Here is a 19,658-nt window from a genome sequence, read left to right as displayed (position 1 = left end):
ACACACGACTGTTTTAGTTTTGTTTTTCTTTGCCTTTGCTTACAATTTTGTTTGTTTTATTTTCCATTTTTTTTGTGGTGTCTCTCAAATGGAACAAGAGCAAATGTAAAATCAGAAAAAAAATTGCGGTTAGATTGACATACATTTGATGGCGGGGGATGGGGGAAATTATTTATTAAAATATTTCTTATATATTTAATAATAAATTTACATTTAATTTTGAATTTTACATTTAATTTTTAGAGATTCATTGGTGCTATGTGACAATAATAATGTGGTGAAATGGCGGGTAAGTAAATTAGGTGGGTTCACATGGCATGGTGACACAACGATAACTTTATGTTGGATGACCACATTACCAATTTGGCATATCAGGAATAAAAAAATAAATTCAAGATAATTATGACCGACTAAATCATGATTACAGTTATTTCGTATTTCTTTAACAATAAAAAATTAAATTTACATTAAAAAAAATCAGAGAAAAATTGATATATGCCAATGTGACAAAATGGCGGGTAAATAAAACAAGGCGGGTTCACACTCTTTTGTGACAAATCGATAACCTTATGTTGGCTGACCACATTACCAACATGGCGCTTTAAGAATAAAAAATAAATTCAAGATAATTACGACCGAATAAAAAATTATTAAATCAATAATTAAATATTCCTTATTTGTTTAACAATACAAAATGAAATGTCCATTACAAAAATAGAGATAAATTGATATATGCCAATGTGACAAAATGGCGGGTAAATAAAACAAGTTGGGTTCCCACACCTTTAAATTATAAATTTTTACAAAAAAATAAAATTAAAAATAAAAATGGAGTTTTAAATAATTACAAAAAATCCGTAAAATAATGTATTTTGACAGTTAGTCTGACCTTCCGTTCTAATAAATGGAATACCTATTTATTGTGTCTCTTAAAATATGGGGGAGGTTCACACGATTCCCGCATGCAATCAACTACCTTATGATGTCAGGCCACATATCAAATTGATTGGGATGTTCATCTGTTTCAAGATATTTTTCAAACAAAGGCTGATTTATCTGAAGAATCAAACTCTATTTACCTTTGATCTTGATCGAAATACGTAATTTAGCATTTAAATCTTGGTTTTAGAAAAAAATGCGACATTTTTTAATCTCTTGATTACTTTTAATTCCCAGCTATTTGACAATCGTGAATGAAAAACAGAGTACATCTCGCGTGTCGTTTAAAACTTTTTCGTTTTTATTTCCATTCTCAGTTCATGTTGTTTTATGTTGTCGAACATACACTGACAAACACATCAGAACTTTGCACTTGTACGGTAAAATGGCAACAACAACAACAACTGTCAACAACATATTGAAATTTAGGTAATGAGACTAATCTGTCCAGTCGTCTGTGGCGGTATACTTGTCCAAACTCGTTTGAAATCATTTTTTTTTTTTCATTATTAGAATATGGGGTGGTTTGAAAATGTTGTTGGAAATCTATAATACAAAATTAGAAATAGACACAATTTCTAACAAAAATTGATTCCAAGCCTCGTTTGATTTCCATATCCAAAGAAGAGGAGATTAGAACTAGCCACAACAACAAAAAAAAAAAAAATAAAAACTGGCGACAAAAACATTTGGTTTTTTTTGTATCGTGTAGAATGAAAAGAACCTGCAATTATGTGTTTGTGTGCTGCTGGCGGCGGTTTTTTTTTTGTTTTTCCGTTTGGCGTAATTTCCGCTCAATTGATTTGCAAAAAAAACGACAGATTTTTATTGGAAGAATAAAAAAAGAACAAACATGGCAACTCTATGATATCAAAGATCATTATAACTGTATGAACTTTGTTTATGTCACTCAGTCTCTCTCTCTCCCTACCTCACACACAATAATCTCTCGTCATGGTGACCAAAGAAAACAAAACATTCATACCACACCAAAAATATGAACAATGCAAAATTAAAAAAAAATGTGAAAAGATTAAAAATAATTTAATAAAATAATAATAATAAAAGCAACAAACAAAAACAGCAAATATATACATCTGCTCTATTCACTTGAATGTTACTCATCATTGATTCAGAGGAAGAATACCAAAGTGAATTGTCAACACATGAAATGCCACCGACGACGATGTCGTCGATCGCCCCGGTTGTGTTTGTTTGTCGTCACTGAATGAGTGTTGCCTATATATATGAGAGATACAAAAGGCAAGAGACAATAGGCCACACATTGACAAAAATAGACATTTGTGTGATTTTTTTTGTTGGTTTGCTCACAACAAATATCTTTTTTTTTTGTAAACTTTAATTCCTTTCTAGGCTTGCGTATTTTTTTAATTTGTACAAAATGCGTGAAAGAATTTCAATTTGTTTTGGCATTGGAAACACATGATTCCATTGTTGCTATTTTTTCTGGAACAAATAAAAAAACGAATTGAATAAAATTGTTATACAGAGAATTTTCAAAGGTTTTAAGCCAAATTAACGCGAAAATCGATGTTAAAAAATTTCAAGTTCAATTTTTTATGGGTCTTAATTGTCAATGAGAAATAGAGATAAAACATTTTTTACAATACATTTTATACATAGCCCACAGAAAATCACCCATTTCACACCGTAGAGACCCTCTGATACCCTGTGTAAAAATTGAAATCTGAAACTAAGACAATTTTTTTCTACGCTATACGCTTTTAATCACTACAAAGTACTCTATCATAGATTAACGTACTTTATATTATAACATTTGCCAAATGTATCAAGATAGATCTATTATAACGGTAATAGGGCTTCTCTGGAAAGGTAACCTCGATTTTTTTTTAAATCCAAAAGCAAAAAATTTTTTGGAAATTCCAAACTATTCGTAGATTATATGTTAATAAAGGCTCGGTCAGTAATTTCATAAGAATATAAAGGCCAAAAGTAATTACAAATAGACTTTTTAATGTTTTTATGACAACATTTTAAATTCACGTACGTCACAATTGGCTAAAATAACCTTATTTCCTTTCAACGACGTTAAAACAAAGACTAACGGCGTTAAAACAAATACGAACGGCGTTAGAACAAAGACTAACGGCGTCAGAACAAAATTCACTGGTGAGTGACATAACCGTTAGTAAGGAAAATAACAAATAACACCAAACATAAAAGCGTTCCATCAAGTCATCAATGGAAAGTAAAGGGGAGTGATAGCCATAGACATACGCATGCATAAAAGCGTTCCATCTCGTACGTTCAAATGTGGTAAAATGGGAAGATAATTAATTAAAGGCATAAAGTTGACAGGCCACATATCGAATTATATTATTAAAAAATTCAACAAAATAAAGTTCACTGTTCATATACTAAATTGATTTATTTTTTAGTTTATATTCTATTGACATCATTGTTGATGATAAAAAACTTTTATAAAGTCAAATGTGACAAAATCCTTACAAAGTACAAAAGCACTGTATAAAGTAAAGTGAGAGAAATTATGGAGAAAGACATAAAGCCAAAAGACATACCCATACACAAAAGCGTTCCGCATCAAGTTGAAAATATCAATTAACGGTAAAAGTGAAATAATCACCAAAGACATAAACCCAACAGACCACACATCGAATTAAGGCATTAATAATTGCAATTATATAAAGGTCACTGGCCACATACCAAATTATTTTTATTGATAACTTGATTTCTTTTTGATTTTTATTCTATCAACAACTTCGCTGATGGTTACAATTTTTTTAAACTCACCCGGCCACACAGCAATTTTTGAAAATGTTGATACACAAAAGCGTTCCACATCAAGTTGAAAATATCAATTAACGGTAAGAGGGGAATGATCGCCAAAGACATAAACCTAACAGACAACATATCGATTTATGTCATTAAAAATTGCAATAATATAAAGGTCAATGCACACACATCAATTTTTTAATTGTTAACTTGATTTCTTCTTGGTTTTTATTCTATCCTTTCTTAACCTTTTCTAATGGTTAAAAATTTATTAAAGTTACCTGGCCACACGGCAATTTTTGAAAATCTTGATTTAATTTTGATCAAATTACGTTATTTTATTCCCATGGCTTATGTTTTGGGTTATTTCCAAGCCACTAAAATTACATGCAAAAGCAAAATAACAAAAAATTGTCAAAAGCTGACATTAATAACATTAATAATATTAATACATTACGCCCTCTTACGTCAAGTGTCTGCAATTTAATTATATTTAATTAAATTAACAATGAATTCTTATTGCTATTGTTGTTGCTGTTGTTGAGAAGTCGTCTCTGCTCCATCATATGACACAATTAAATTTTAAATATTTATAGCTTTTTGCCATTTACTTTTTTTTTGCTGTTATTGTTACGATTATTGTCGCTGGTCTCAATATCATAATTCACAATAAAAAGAAAAGAGAGCACGCTCGGAGCCCCAATATGAATGAAAATAAATCAGAAATCAGACGTAAATGGCAATTGTTGGAAGTGAATGAATGAATGAACGAAGTCAACACAATGCAAGTCAGTGAGTAAGATGTTCGTGGCTTATAATAAACACCATACGGTCTGCTGCAAAAATTTCAGTTACAAAAAAAAGAAAAAAAAAACTGAAAGAAATGTGACGAGTGTCATTGACAAGAAGATGAAGAAACACAATAAGGCAGACAATTCAAAAGTAAAGTCTAAAAAAACAAGAGAAAAAATGCCTTTAAGTTTTCTTCTTAACTGTGAATAAGTTATAGCGGCGCTCACACCCAAACACACAACACATGGAGGGCCAGCCAGGCCGCCACAAGCCTCAAGAAAAAAATGCATCATCTCGTTATCACATTGGCATGCTGATATATTGAAGAAGAAAAAAAAATGAAGCACAAGCGAAAAAATCGTACTCGACTTAAAGATTACGTAAGAAGAAATATATACACACTAAGACGTAACAATGGCTTATTTGCTAATCTCTTTTGACGAAGAAGAAAAAAAAATGAGGCGGCGTATAGATCATCTTTCAGTCAGTCAGTCAGTCTTCAATTTATTTCCATGTGTATTTTTGTTGTCATTTTCTTCATTCACTCCGTCTTGATAGGTTATTTTTTGTTGCGTTCAGAGTGGGCCACTCAATTATTGTGTGTGAGATAATTGAACACAAAAAAAAATACAAGGTTTGGGAGTAGTGGCAAGAGAGGAGAGGCAAATGAAAAACAAATAAATGAAAGATCATTTTATGCAAACAAACAACAGCAAAAAACTTGCAAATTAATTAAACAGATCAAATATGAGAGAAGAGGAAGCATCAGCAATTAGAAAAAAGGAAGGAAATATTAGAAAAATTAGATCATTATTTAAATAAGAAAAAACTAAGTGATTCTTTAAGTCAGACGTAAGTAGTAGTTAATAATGACAAGACGCTAAAATAGATTAACGGCGTCAAAGCCGAGTGTATGACAATGAGAAATCAAAATATCTATAGGTATCTGACCACATGACAAATTATATACACTGGTGGCCAAAACTAAAGCAACTTAAATCGCAAAGACAATAAATGTCCTTTAACTTTTACAAAAATAAACAAATGGTAATTATTTTTCCAGTTTTAAATGAGGAATTTAATTCACTTTTAAGAAACTAAAAATAAAAATACAAAAATAATTTTGAACGAAAAATAATATGTGGAAAACTAAAATGACCCAATTTTTGCTTGGTCAAAACTAAAGCAACTTTTGATTTTTTATTTTAAAATAATTAAATTTTGGCTAGTAGTCGATAGCATAACCATTATTTTTGATAGCAGCTGCACGCCTACGAGGCATTGAATCTATAACACGCTCAATTTGATCCTTGGATGTGCTTTCCCAGGCACCCCGAATTCTTTAGAAAATGTTGTGCTTATTTATTTCCGAATCTCTCTTGATCTTCCTATCTACGATACTCCAAAGGTTTTCTAAGGAGTTTAGGTCAGGTGATTGTGCCGGCCATAACAAAACATGAATTTTTGATTCCCGCAGCCAATATTTGACAAGTTTTGATACAAGTTTGGGATCATTGTCATGCTGAAACACACAAATCAGCCCAATATTTTACTCAGCGTAAGGGAACAACGTGATGTCCAACACATCTTTGTAAACAAACGGATCCACAACTTCCTTTATTTTATGGATAGACCCAAGTCCATAGAAAGAAAAATAGCGCCACGCCATTTTTGACCCTCCCCCATGCTTCACTGTACCTTTGCAACACTGCGACTTGAGTTCATTTTCATTTTTTGGTCTTCTCACCGTAAATTTTTTCACGTCTGAGCCTTTAATATTAAACGTAGACTCATCCCAGAAATAATGTTTTTTCCATTGAGCTTGATTCCACTTAATATTATCGTTTCCGAAAGCCTTTTTGATTTTTTCAGATATAAATGGTTTTTTGATGTCTTACGGGCACGCAGACCAGCTGCCACTACTCGTCTACGCACTGATCTCGAGCTTATATCCAATGATTGATCTCTCACCAATCCTGTTGAACTCTTAAATAGTTGTTTTTTATTTCTCTCACAATTTGTGGATCAGTATGGGCTGAAGTTCTTCACGGCCTTCATCCGTTATGGACTGTTACTACTGATCCAGTTTCAAAAAACCGACTTAGTGCACAGACATAATTATGAAATCACATAAATATTTATGAAATATTTCTCGGAAATCATTTTCTGTGATATGTTGTTTTGATAATCACTGATAATTTGCTGTTTTATTCAGGTACAGTATTTGTTTCTAGCCATTTTTAAATTTTTTTTGGCAGTACTTAAAAAACGAAAAGAAAAACATATACTGTTGTAAAAAACTTCTCAAAAAGGATTTATGACAAGCGAAATTGTCGAAGGAAGCAAAAAGCGATAAATATCACAGTAAAAAAAACTGAAATTGAAGCGGTTATATGAATATACAACAGAGTTGCTTTTGTTTTGTCCAAGCCAAAATCGGGTTAATTGACTTTACCAAACATTATTTTTTATATAAAAATGAATTTTGGTTTTATGTTTTAGGTTTTTAAAAAGTGAATAAAGTACCTAATTTAAAACAAGAAAAACTTTATCATTTTCTTAATTTTTAAAAAAGTTACAGGTCATTCATTCTCCTTGTAATTTCAGTTGCTTTAGTTTTGGCCACCAGTGTAGATAAAGGCCGTTAAAATATGCATTATAGATAAAAACCGTTAAAATTAGAACAAATATTCGCTTATTTATTAATTTCACAAGGGTATTTGGCCACAGGTCAAATTTTTAAGATTTTTTATTTTAGAGTAGGTTTTATTTTTTTAAGTTGGATATGAGAGAAGAGAAAGCACAGCAATTAGAAAAAAGGAAGGAAATATTAGAAAAATTAGATCATTATTTAAATAAGAAAAACTTAAGTGATTCTTTAAGTCGGACGTAAATAGTAGTTAATAATGACAAGAGCAAATATCCACCTAATTATTAATTTCATAAGGGTATCTGGCCACAGTTCACATTTTTTAGATTTTTATTTTAGAGTAGTCCTTCTATGTATAGATGGTTGTTTACTGCTTTCCAATTAAATTTGTTTTTTTAGAGGTACATGGTCACAGATCAAATTTAGAAAAATATCGAAAGCTATCTGGCCACATGGCAATTTAGTAAATTATTGAAAAACTCAGATAAAATGAAACAAATGTGTTTAGCTATCTAGTATTCACCTAATTATTAATTTTATTAGGGTTTCTGGTCACAGATCAAATTTTCAAGAAATTTATTTTTTATTATCTATGTATTATAAATAAACGCCGTTAAAATTTGAACAAATATTCACCTAATTATTAATTTCATAAGGGTATCTGGCCACAGGTCAATTTGTTAACATTTTTAATTTAGAATAGGCTTTCTATGTTTATTTGGTTGGATATAATTAAAACTTATTAAATTTGCCAACTTTTAAAGACATATGGCCACAAATCAAGTTTTTAAGAAAAACATGCCAAAATAGTAAGTTATAGAAAAACGCCGGTAAAATGGAGCATATGTTTATAATTACCTAGCATTCATCTAATTATTAATTTCATAAGGTTATCTGGCCATAGGTCAATTTTTTTAAAAGGTTCATTGTAAAGTAGTAGTAGTATTATGTTTATTTGTTAGCGTAGTTAAACTTTTTAAATTTGCAAATTTCAAAGGTATATGGCCACAGATCAAATTTTGAACAAAATTTGTTTGTATAAGAAAACATTGTATTTTATTATTGCATATTTGAAAATTGACCTCCAATAACTTAAATTAAAAATCTAATTAAGGCCACATGCCTTTTTTACATATCAAATCATTTTTTTTTTTCGTTTTATAAATAAATTTTCCATCCTCCCAACACCCACAATCATCATTATACAATACAACCTTTTAACACTGGGCGCCATTTCCCTCACCTGAATCAATACCATGCCATAAATATAAGGAAAAAAATGTTCATAGACGCGACGGAGACAGGCGAACAACAATAATGCCGCCGTCTGTCCTTGTGTCTGTCTGGTGAGGGTCTATGTATTTCTCTTAGAATAGAAAAAACAATCAATGCCTTATGAAAAGGTCTACAATTCGTTGTATGCTTGAGTCCACAACACATTCGACGAGAGTTCTGAGATAGAAAGAGCAAGAAAATTGCACCGACAGACAAACTTGTCAATAGTTTAATTGTATGCTGTGTGAACTGCATTAATAATCAATGACAAGTGTTTTTTTCTTGCTTTTTTTGTTTTGCACAAAGCAAGTCATCATCGTAGTCGTTGTCGTCAGCGTCATCATCAATCTTTTGATGAATTGTAATTTTCTGTGTTATGCATGAATGATTTGATGATGTTTGAAGAGATATCACACGGATGTCACTTTTTTTCTATTACATGTATCTGTAGGCGGACCATTAAATTGACAGGCATAGGGGTAGCAATTAAAGGAATTTATAAGAAAGAGGTTATATTCTTTTCATATATTTCCTTCCCTTTCTCAGTTTTGTGAATTTTTGAATTATTTTTTTTTATAATTTTTTTAATTATTTTTTATTTAATTATTATTATTTTTTTTTTTTTTGTCAAAAATTGCTAAAAACAAAATGCATATTTACAAGAAAATATATTTTTGTACTCAAATTTAAGTAATTTTTCGAATCACAGGCCCATTTTCTTCATTTAACCTCATTTGAGCATTGTTGCGACAATAATTCGTTATGTGGCCATGTGGCTTAATTCATATTAAAATGCCTTAAGTCACCTACCGTTACGTTAGGTAAGTAATAACTACAATGCTCACAATTCAAAAAAATTAACGGCGCTAAAACTAGATATAGTGCCGTTGCTCTCACTCTCTTTATATTTATCAAGAATTCAGACGAGAGAATGGCAGAACCGTTATTCATGCGTAATTGTTACATACTTAAGTAATTTTTAGAATTATTGACCCACTTTCTTCATTTAACCTCATTGGAGCATTGTTGCGATAATAATTCATTGTGTGGCCATGTGGCTTAATTCATATTAAATGTCGTAAGTCACCTACCGTTACGGTACGTAAGTAATAACTACGATGCTCACAATTCAAAAAAATGAACGGCGTTAAAACACGATATAGTGGCGTTACTCTTACTCTCTTTATATTTAACCACAATTTAGAGATGAGAATATGGCAGAAGCACCGTTATTCATGCGTAATTGTTGCACCATTCCAGTGATGCCAATATTCCTCCCGAGTCCAGAGATGGAAAATTGACATGGTTTGAAATTGAACAGAAATAAACGATAGAGATGAGAGAATGGCAGAAGCACCGTTATTTATGCATATTTTCAGTGATGTTAATATTCCCCGAGTACAGAGATGGAAAATTGGCATTGTTTAAAATTCAAAAGAAATTAAAGACTGAAAATGGGTTTTCCAATGAAAAAAAAAATTATGCCCGAAATAGTTAGGATTAATAACTACAATGCCCAATTCAAAAAAAAAAAAAATAAATAAATTAACGGCGTTAAACTCTCTTCATATTTACCCACAATTTAGAGAAGAGAGAATGACTGAAGCACCGTTATTCATGCGTAATTGTTGCACCATTCCAGAGATGCCAATATTCCTCCCGAGTTCAGAGATGGAAAATTGGCATTATTTGAAATTGAACAGATATGAATGACTGAAAATGGGATTTCCAATGAAAAAAAAAATTATTTCCGATATAGTTAGGAATGATAACTCAATGCCCAATCTAAAAAAATGACGGCGTTAATACATGATATAAGGCCGTTACTCTCACTCCTTTCTCATCATTTACCCACAAATTAGAAATGAGAGAATGTCAGAACCGTTATTCATGCTTAACTGTTGCATCATGCCAATATTCCCCGAGTCCAGAGATGGATAATTGGAATTGTTTAAAATTCTAAAGATATGAATGAATGTAAAATGCAGCATTGTTTGTTTCTAATAAAAACGATTGAGTCCGAAATCGTTTTAAAGCAGGGTTCAATCCCTACAGTTGGGAATTTTTTTTAATTTTGGAATAATATTTTTAAATTTAATTTCAATTTCCATTCCAACGAAGCTTATCGTAGCTTATAGAAGACTAGGTTTAGTAACCCAAGACATTTTCTCCAAATTGTATGGGTAATTTTGAACAACTGTCAAAGTGTGTCCCAATCACAGGGTTGCCATATTTCAATTTATTCAAATATCAATGACATGATGTAACCAAAAGACACCCCTAATTATCTGTATCATATGACATCATTCGTTGGCATTTTGAGACAAACTAACCCATTTAGGTTAAGTAAATGCATGATTTCACTACTTTCCAAAGAGTCATAAAACAAAAATCCAAATGACGTTCTATTGCTCTAGATTATCACCATAGTCCTTAGAAAAATGCATTTCATTTTAAGGGTGTGTTGACATCAGCACTCCCTTCACGAAAAAAAAACGGAAACACATCTATAAAACTGCATTTATATTGTATGCAAGTCCACCCCTAATAAATTGACATTTGTTGAAAAAAGGCATTCAGAGGATGAGATCATTCCAAACCTCCTTAGTTTATTCAATTGGGTAGGTGGTTGTTGTTGTCGATATGCTTGTCAAAAATTTGACTTGGCTGCAAAGCTTGTTAATCAAAAATGACATCATTTTTGTGATTTATTTTGTGGCCCGGCGAAAAATTGTGGGAGAAGGAGAGCAAAAATGGGGTGGATTGTGGGGAGCCAGTCAGCCTGCCTGCCACATAAAACAAAAACTTTTTTATTGTTGTTGTTGTTGCTGCATTTGTCCATGTAATTGCCTGACGAGAAATGTTTGAAAACAAATAAAAGAAAACCCGTCAACAACTAAAATGTGGTTGCCAATAAATTGTGGGGATGTTTAGAACCACATAGTTCTCCCTCAACCCCACACACCCCTTCTCTGGAAACATATTAAACCACAAAAATTTCAGGGAGATACCAAATAAATGCTCAGAAAAAATTCATGTACAAATTCCACAAGGATTATAACTCGGAGAGGGAAGGACGAAGTGGGAGGGAGGGAATATTACAACCAAGTTTGTGGGTGTTCCGCAAAAAGGATACCGGCAAACTTAAATCAAATTGTTGATTTCATAGAGAATGTCCCTTTGACTACCACCAACAACCATGTCCCCGCGTCTTCTCAGTGTTGGCGTGTAACACGCAATGCCACCAAATAATTATTCGGTCTGGTGGCGGGATGGGGTGCAATTTTTGCGTGACAATATTGTTATATATTTTGCATATAAAATACACGTGTCAATGACCTTTAAACACAATTGACAGCACACTGACGGCAATGACATCAGCAGGGAATTTTTGAAAAAAAAAAAAAAAAAACCTTTGGTGATGTGTCAAGGCAGACGACCTGTCGATTGTTTGAAACTATTGAAAATTTAGTTAAAGTAGCCTCCTTAAATCTACCAATGCAATATGACGGCATTAAAGTCTCCTTTTGCCAAGTTCAACCATAAAGGAAGACGTATGTCACCACTGTATGACGTCATTATATTTCCGTTTGTTTTTAAAATAAATAAAAAGAACTGGTCGAACACCACACCGGCCGGCCGGTAAATTACTTAATGGGATTGCAAGCCCTAGATATAAACACCCACCACCACCTGTCATAGCGAAGACATGACATACACAGGTAATAAACCGAAAAAAAGGAAAATCATAATGAAAAATGTAAACTTTGGTGTGTTTTATGATTGCATTTTTATGATGTAAATGGGTGGGTGGGGGTGATGTTAGGCACCCTCTGTGCATACATTGTAGAAAAAAACCTTTGCGTGTGGGTTTTTTTCCTTATTATTACATTTATTGCCCATAATTATCCTATTTTATAGTCCCTTTTACACACACGCATGTTTTAGTTGCCAAGGACAACGGCACAAGTATCAATTATGAATTTCTAATACAAAATAAACCAATTTACTGATATAAATGGGGCGTATGAACATGGCATGATGTATTATCGATAACCATAATTCGTGTTGAGAGTGCTGCTCTCAGAGAGGCAAATTTCATTTTATATAAAGGTAAGTATGAACACATGACATGATGTTTACGAAAACATTTCCGTTAAGAACGTTTAGACGTGAGAGTGATGCTCTCAGAGACACAAATTTCCTTACATAAAGAAATGGATGAACATGACATGGCATTTCCCTTAATTACGTTCTGAAGTGAGAAAAAAAAAAAAAATAAAAAGTAAAAAAATAACAAAAAGTAAAAAAAATAACAAAAAGTAAAAAAAAATAATAAAAATTAAAAAATAAAAAAAAAATAAAAATTACAAAAAAATAAATAAAAAAACTAAAAAATACGAAAAATAAATAAATAAATAAAGACTAAAAATTACAAAAAAAAAAATAAATAAATAAAGACTAAAAAATAAATAAGAAAACAAAAAATAAATAAATACAAAAAAATAATAAATACAAAAAAAATAATAAATACAAAAAAAAAATAAAAAATACAAAAAAAAATAAAAAATACAAAGAAAAATAAAAAAAATAAAATTAAAAAATAAAAAATACAAAAAAAATTAATATTAAAAAAATAAAAAGTACAAAAAAATTAAAATTAAAAAAATAAAAAATACAAATAAAAAAAAGAATACATGAAAACATGACATGACAGGCTTTCGGAAAGGAGGAGAGGAGGCTTAATTGCACACCATGAAAATTGTCAAAAGCTTACAAAAACGTTACTCAGATTTTGAAAAAATTCAAAAAATAAGAATTAAAAAAAAAAATAGAAAAAAACAAAAATACAAAAAATAAAACAAATACAAAAAATAGAAAAAATACAAAAAATAAAAAAATCAAAAAAAAAAAATATGTATAAAATTATATAGAAACGTGACATGATAGGCTTTCGAAAACTACGCTAGGAGAATAGGCTTCATTGCATACAATGCAGAAATGGACATTTGGCATCGATTAAATAAAAAATTAAATATTTATTTATGAAAATTGTCAAAAGCTTCCAAAAATGTTACTCAGTACTGCAGGGATGGGTAATTAGTAATGTTTATGAAAAAAGAAAAGGCAACAAAAACGGATTACAACCAAAGCAAATTTCTCACAGTTCAGGGATGGAAACGTAGCATTGTAAAAGCTTTGAAAAGTTATATTTTTTAAATTTAAAATTTGTAAAAAAATATATTTCAAATGAATTCGGATGTGAAATTGTATTTTTTAAAGTCGCCAAAGATTATTTATGAAAAACAAAACGAGACAATAAACGCCGATTTAAGGATGGGAGCGTAGTATTCTAAAACATTGAAATGAGACATTTTCGCGTATTATAACAGTTCAAGGATGGAAACGTGGTATTGTAAAACATTAAAATGTTATATTTTGACATTCGAATTCAGACGCTCAAAAGAAGCAGAAATGGAAAATTAAAAAAGAACAAACAAATTGCTATATATTGAGGTGAGAAATGATATTCTCAACATTCAGAGATGGAAATTTATGTATCCTTTTTTTTTATCGAATTTTGCAACAACGAAATGCAATATTTTTTTGTCAAAATGTAATCGACGTGACATTTTTTTCACAATACAGAGATGAAAAGTTGGTACTCTATAAAATTTAATAGGAAAAATTTTAAATTTCTTTAAAGATTATTTATGAAAAGCAAAACCAGACAACAAACGCCGATTATAATAGTTCGAGGATGGAAAATGTTATATTTTGACATTGGTATTCAGACACTGAAAAGGGGCAGAGATGGAAATTTGTGTATTTTTTTTTTATCAAAAATTAATATTTTTTGTCAAAAAGTAGTCGATGAGACATTTTTTCACAATTCAGGGATGGAAAGTTGGTTTTGTATAAAATTATAATAGACAATTTTTTAAATTCCTTTTCAAATTCTGCTGAAGGTTAAAAAAGAAGAAAAAATTGCTATATATTGAAGTCAGAGATATATTCCCAACGTTCAGAGATGGAAATTGATGTATTTTTTTTTTATCGAAAAGTAATATTTTTTATCAAAAAGTATTTGGAAAAACTCTTTCTCACAATCCAGACATGGAAAGTTGGTATTGTATAAAATTAAAACATACAATTTTTTAAATTCCTTTTAAAATTCGGTTGAAGGTTAAAAAGTCAAAAAGTTACAGTTATTCACAAGAAAAAAATCTCTCACATGCTCTAATTCACATATGCGTAAACAACAGTTACTATTCAGTGAGTGAAATGTGCGTAATTGAAGTCAATTTACCGTGAGAGCGAGCAGCTTGAGAGAAAGAGAAGAAGTCGACGACAAATAAAAAAAAAGAAATCAACATTAATTGAATTAAAGAACACGGCAGCAAAGCAACATACAAAACAAACTAATAACAAATGATGATGATGATGATGACACAACAAGTCGGGGGTACTTCTAAATTCCAATCTTACTTCAAACGCTAATGTCACAAAAGGTCTAAACACAAGTGGCACACACACACGCACACATTGTCATCTCTTACCTACTCTCAAGTGCTTAACGGTAAACAAAAAAACATATTTCTGTTCGTTTTACACGGCTGGTGATCTCAATTGTGATATAAATTTCAATTAAAACGTACTTGAGAGATATTAACTTTGGCAAATATATATATGATAAGTACCTAGCGCTACGTGAACATTAAGAAAAAACTTATTTGCTTAGTAATACAGAGAGTCGTAGAGAAGAGAGGAATGAAGGAACTATGAAAAAATGTAGAACAAAATTAAAAACCACACCTATTTTAATGACAAAAAACATTATTTTTCGCTGTTCTACATTAAAAAGTGTGACTTGATCGTTGAGATATGTAGATGTATGATATCTGTGTGTGTTTGCATGGAAATAACAGGTGATAAATTAAGAGGAAATGTATGGTTCGTTCATAAAAACAAGGGAATAATGGAAAGGAAGAAACCGCGTATAAATTACTAAAGTCTAGATAGATTTTACTTATGAAAAAAATATTTTCTAATTTAAATAATTTCATTATCATACGATAACAATGAGTGCACAAAAAAATATCAAACTCAACTTCAGTTTCTTTGAATTTATCTTCAATGAAAAAACAAAAAGCTTCATATATTTTGTTAAGCTAAATTGATATGTGGCCAGCCACCCTAAGATATTGTGAGAAAGAAAATGTTTGTGTAAACTAGTAGATTTAAATTTTTCCAAAATAAAATTACATGTGGCCATTCACCCTAAGTTGTAAGAAACTAACCTGTTGGTGCAAACATGCGTTTTACTTAAAGTTTAACTTTATAATGTAGCTTTATTCCAAAGTTTATTTTTAAAAGTATTTCAAAAAATTGATGTGTGGCAAGCAACCCTTAAAAATATCAGAACCTTGTGTAGGCACATTGAAGATACAATTGAGCATATTTAAAAACAACTTTTCTATTCAATTCTAAATGTCATCCAACATTTAATTTATTCTAAAGTTTATTTAAAAAAATTAAAAAATTGAGTTGTGGTCAGCAACCCTTAAAAATTGTCATAACCTTGTATAGACACATATTTAAGGTTTAATTGAGTATATTTAAAAACAACTTTTTCGATTAAATTCTAAATGTGATCCACTATTTCTTTGCCCAATTAAATTGCAACGTATGAACCTGGTATAAGACAATCGAATGACGTTTCCGGCTTCTAAAAGTTGGCAGCATTGATCATTGCTGTCAAGTGTTATTACTTCTCTGGAAAAAATTTCCGTTAAGCACGTTTATAGGTGAGAGTGATTGCTCTCAGAGAAAAGAGAGACAAATATCCTTACATAAAGGAATGCATGGACATGACATGACCGTTAATTACGTTCGGTGGTGAGAGACAAGATCTCTTACTGCAGAGATGAAATATTAGTATTATAACACATTGAAAATGAATATTTATGTAAAAAAAACAAAATAAAATAATAATAAAAAAACAAACAAAAAATACAAAAAATTCAAATAAATAAATAAATAACCCAACTAAATTGCAAAGTATGAACCTGGTATAAGACAGCCGAATGCCTTTCCCCGTTTCTAAAAATTGGCAGCACTGATTATTGCTGATATGTGTTATTACTTCTTTGAAGTTAAAAGACACTAATCGCTCCGTTCATAATAATTGAGATTGGGATCAAGTCTTATACGAACTCGCTTTGTTTTTATACCCTACACCAGATAGTGGTAAGGGTGGTATTATGTCTTTGTGCATTTGTTTGTAACACGGATAACGAAGCGAGATAGCCCATAGTTACTTTTGAGCATTCTCATAGAATCACTTTTTGAGGCGATTTATGTATTTTTCTAAACAAAATGCAGGTCGCATTTATTATCCGATTGAGATGAAATTTTACAAACAATATTTGTTTGACCCAAAGACGAACCCTATTGAAATTGGTGATAAACGGATCAGATTTGGACATAACTCCCATATATATCTTCAACAGATTTCGGTTTAGTTGTGCACCAAATGGCCAATATTAGTAAAAATGACCCGAATTTTGGCACATCCGACCAAATTCAGTCTAGAAGCAAGTACATCAAATTTGGTGAAAATTGGTTCAGATATAGCTAACGCTCCCATATATATGTTTCATCCGATTGAGAGTTTTAAGTACCTCACATTCGTAATATGCATTTGACAAAAATGATATTTGGTACCAGATATCTTATAGAGCTCGGAAATACATTTGCCAAATTTTATCGAGATCGGATAAGATTTGGACATAGCTCCCATATATATCCTTAATCTGATTTCAGGTTTTTTTATGCAAATATTGGCTAATATTAGCTCAAATGGGGTGAATTTCGGTACTTACGTTTTCATTTGGTGGAACTAGGCACCGATTTACATTTTTTTAATATAATCGTTCCCGAAGTGATATCATGCACTCTATAGCAATGTTTTTGTGGTATAAAAGATTTAAATGACTCCGTCAAATTTAGTGAAAATCGATTCGGAGTTGGATATGATTCCTCCCATATAATAGTTCCCTCTGGAACCAAACTATAACTGCTTTAAAGCCACATGTTGATAGGTGGTATGACCTACTTCAAATAAATTCTTTTGTTACCGGACCTCTACTAAATATGCATATGCATGGTGTAGGGCATCATATAGTCGGTCCCGCCCGACTTTTGACTTTTCCTTGCTGCTTATTTCATAAAATTTTGTTGTTATTATGCCTACACAGTATTTCTCTCCCTCAATTTAATTAGAAAAACAGTTCTAATGGTATACTGCTATCATTTCGTACTACATGTATCAATGTAATTGAAAAAGAGGAAGACTTGAATGAAGAATGCTATCACTACTCGGAAAGAATATTCCAAAGTAAATAACGGTTAATGACCAAGAGAGGGAAGTGAAAAAATATATTTTTTATTTATTTCATTCTTTGTTATTCGCAAGTAGCATTTCTCTCACTCTCAATGTAGTTAGAACAATAGACGAAAACAGTTCTAATGTATGTTATCATTTGCTAGTACATGTACCAATGTTATAATAGAAGAAGAACACTCAAATAAAGAATACCACTACTCTGGAAGAATGTTTAGAAAGAAATAACGGTTAATGACCCAGAGAGGGAAGTGAAAAATATAATTTTAATTTATTTCAGCCCTTGTTATTATTCGCAAGTAGCATTTCTCTCTCAATGTAATTATAACAAGACGAAAATGATTCCAAGATATAATGCTATCAGTTCGTAGTGCATGTATCAATGCTATTAAAAACAGAAGAAGACTTAAATAAAAAATATTACAACTGTGAAAGAATATTTAAAAAGGAAATAACGGTTTATCAACATGAGAGGAGAGTGAAAAATTATGTTATATTTTCTCTCTCTCTCTCTCTCTCTCTCTCTCTCTCTTCTTCAGAACAAACGCTATCACTGATCCAAAAACACTTGCCAACATAGAAAGAGCGCCAAAACCTTGTGTTATCATTCTGTGCCAGAGATGGACATTTAGATTTGTCAAAAAAAATAAAAGCAGATTTTAAGACATTTTTAAATTAAAAAAATATATTTTCTTTCTTAAGAAGTATTTTTTAAAGCATAAATTAATTTTTGGAAACCTTTCGCTGCCATTAATCACTAGAAATGGAAACTCCAAATGTCTAAAGACTATTAACAAAATTGAAAAATCAATTTTAAATTAAAATTACTTATTATTCAAAGAATAATACTATTGTGATTTATTACTTTTTGCAGTTTATTACTTATTGCAGTCACTTTTGTGTGACCATATCACAATATGTCGAAAACAAACGTTGCCGAATAGAGTAATTTCCCCAGTATTACTCATCATTTCCATTCTTTACGCACAGAACACATCAATAACACTTCAAACATTAACCCAATTAATTTCCATTCGAAAAAAAAAATTCTGCATTATCATCAATCATAATCGCTGCATAATACTGTCATCAATTTTGAGGAAAAACAAGAAACGCGCCTTCTAATATCAATCAAAATCAAATAGTATGGATTAAATATCGTTTAAATATAATTAAACATATAAAAGAAAAATAAAGCAACAACTTACCAAAAATTTGCAGTGGAGATTTTGAGTATTCACTTTAGTTTGAATACAAGGGAAATAACTAAAACTTAAACTATTTCAGTTGTGATGATTAATTATAAATGCTGGAATGAGAAGAAAAAATAAAAGAAAATTAATTTTTTAAAAAAAGATTTTTTTTTTTTTTTTTGAAAACTTCAAAAGTGTTGAAAGTGTTCAAAATTGAAAAAAAAAATGAAACAAACAAAAAATTTAATTCTGATTTTTTGTTTCTGTTTTTATTTATCAATTCACATGATGTCATACTTTTAAATATAGGCGCCATTGGGAAAGGAGGTTGGTGGCCAAATTCAATTCATTGTAAAACATTTGTAATGTATGCGAAATTTGCTGCCGCCGTTTATTTGCAACATTATTACATTTTCTTTTATCACATTTTTCTCTTGGTTACATGACGATTTTTGTTTTGTGCATAGGAAATGTTGTGCGTGCCATAAGACCTCAATTTCACCCCCTCACAGTTTTTTGTTTGTATGTATGTTTCTGGTTTTCCGGCACGAACATTTGATGCGGCAACATTATTACAATGTGTGAATAACACTTACAAATAAGAGAAATGTGCAGCAAAAAATAATTA

General features: G+C 30.8%; 1 protein-coding gene across 12 annotated transcripts in view; it reads right to left on the bottom strand.

Moving 5' to 3' along the window:
* Positions 1–19,658, bottom strand: part of LOC101888031 (protein hu-li tai shao) — an 85,749-nt gene that overhangs the window by 40,224 nt on the left and 25,867 nt on the right. For all 12 annotated transcript variants that reach the window (XM_059126179.1, XM_059126180.1, XM_059126177.1 and 9 more), the window contains one exon: positions 19,046–19,146. The gene's annotated coding sequence lies outside the window, so the exon portion shown is untranslated. The remainder of the gene's footprint in view (positions 1–19,045; positions 19,147–19,658) is intronic.

This window comes from Musca domestica, unplaced genomic scaffold (genome assembly GCF_030504385.1).
Source record: "Musca domestica strain aabys unplaced genomic scaffold, Musca_domestica.polishedcontigs.V.1.1 37, whole genome shotgun sequence".
NCBI classification, from domain to species: domain Eukaryota; kingdom Metazoa; phylum Arthropoda; class Insecta; order Diptera; family Muscidae; genus Musca; species Musca domestica.
Note: the sequence above shows the minus strand (reverse complement) of the source record. Positions and strands in the feature narration are given on the sequence as shown.